This window comes from Phoenix dactylifera, chromosome 1, assembly GCF_009389715.1.
Source record: "Phoenix dactylifera cultivar Barhee BC4 chromosome 1, palm_55x_up_171113_PBpolish2nd_filt_p, whole genome shotgun sequence".
NCBI lineage: Eukaryota > Viridiplantae > Streptophyta > Magnoliopsida > Arecales > Arecaceae > Phoenix > Phoenix dactylifera.
In genome coordinates, this window is record NC_052392.1 from 3,557,379 (window position 1) to 3,559,513 (window position 2,135).

A 2,135-nucleotide genomic window follows, 5' to 3' on the forward strand; every position below is an offset into this window, starting at 1 on the left:
GGGCACGGACCGGCAGCTGACGCTGTATCAGCCCTCCGGTGGTGAGACTGCCGCTATTCCGGAGGTATCATCCGAGCCCGCTCGAGACGGACGGGTCGGGCGTGATCGGTCCCCGGTCCGGCCTTCGACTCAGCCGGCTCCTGATGACCCGAGGAGGACGCGCCGAGGCCCCGGCCGAGCGGGGCCCTATCAATTCCTGGAGTGACCCCCGCCCCGAGCACAATCAGCAGGACTCTTTCCCAGGCGATGGATAAGGGTAAGGCTGCAGAACCACCATCCGGCTCCGGGGAGAAATCGGGGTCGGCCTTCACTACCGATGGCGCCCGAAACCTCATCGAAACAGTGCTGCTGGAGAAGGACCGTCGGCGGGTCCGGGAGTTGGGGTCTCTGACGTCGGGGCTGCCAGCTGTGTCTGTCTCATGTCGGTGAGTGTTCTTCTGGCCGCTTTTCACCATTTATTAGCTCTGTTGTTCTCCGCCTGACGCCCTCACTTTTCCTATCTCTTAGCTCGCCCAGTACATGATCCGTCTAGAGGAGTGCTACAAGGAACAGGCGGGGCTTCTGGCGAAGGCCGAGGACCGACTGAAAGCAGTGGAAGAGGGAGGCCAGGCTGTGGCGGGCAGGACGACCGGGGACCTCGAGGCGAGGCTCCGGGAGGCCGAAGAGCGGGCACTCGGCTTCGCCGCCCTCGAGAAGCAACTGTTGGAAGCTCGGGAGCAGCTCAAAGTCGCCTCGGGCCTCGAAAGCAGGGTTAAGAAGGCGGAGGAACGAGCTGAAAAGCAGTCCCGGAAGGTCGCGGACTATCGAGAGAGGTGGGAGAAGGCTCAGCGGTCTGCCGACAGCGCCCGCAACCGAACCCGGTCTCTTGAAGCCAAACTGGGCGAATTGGAGTCAGCCTTGGAGAGGTCCCGCGCGAACGACCAAGAGCTCCGTTCGCGCCTGGAGGAAGCTGAGGCCGCTCGCACTGCTGCCGAGCGGAGCGTAAGGAGGCTCAGGCTAATCTGCTGAGGGTCTCCTCCGAGGCTGAAGACCGGATTGTGGCGAAGGTCTTGGAGGCTAAGGCTCAGATTACGGAGCGAGCAGAGCTGCGCTGGCTGAGAAGAGTGCGGAGATCGGGCGCCAGGCGGTACAGGCTTATCGTCAGTCCGCCGAGTTCACCCGTGATATGTCGGAGGCGGTACGGGCCTATCGTCAGTCTGACGAGTTCGTCCGTGACGCGTCGGACGCGGGGTCCGAATCCTTCATCTTAGGCTTCGAGGAGGCCTGGCAAGGGTGTCGGCTAAGTACCCCGAAGTTGACCTGAGTGGGATTTTCCTTCTCGACTCCTCTCCGGCGCCATCGCCTGCTGATTCTCCTACCGCCTCCCTACCCCCTGCGGACGAGCCCGACACTCCCGACCCGGGGGTTCCTCCAAGCTGACCTCTTGTACCTTTCGTTGTCCTCTTTTTTTGTATGTCGGCATTTTGCCAAATTGTATGGGCCTTGGCCCTGAAACAATGAAAATTAATACAAGTCGAATGTTTCTTCATCTCGCTTTCGTCCTCCTCTTTTTTTTCTTTTTAACTCTTGGCGGCGTCTTGCCGACTCCTGACTCTCGAATTCTTCCGGCCCTAAAGGCCAGGCATGCCGCCAGGCATGTTAGGCCTCAGGAAATTCTTCCGGCGCTAAGCCAGGCATCCGAGGGTTAGCCTCAGGAAATTCTTCCGGCGCTAAGCCAGGCATCGAGGGTTAGGCCTCAGGAAATTCTTCCGGTACTAAGCCAGGCATCCGAGGGTTAGGCCTCAGGAAATTCCGCTCTTCGGCGCAAAGCCAGGCACCGAGGGTTAGGCCTTCAGGATTCTTCGGGTCATCGGTTAGCCTGGCATCCGAGGACCGAGCCTCGGAAGATTCCGCTCGTTGGTCGGCCAAGGCTGGCGCAAGCCGAGGCGACCGGTCGGGCTTCAGGCTAGTCTGCTCCCGGGATGGTCATCGGTTAGCCTGGCATCCGAGGGCCGAGCCTCGGGAGATTCCGCTCGTTGGTCGGCCAAGGCTGGCGCAAGCCGAGGCGACCGGTCGGGGCTTCAGGCTAGTCTGCTCCCGGGATGGTCATCGGGTTAGCCTGGCATCCGAGGGCGAGCCTCGGAGATTCCGCTCGT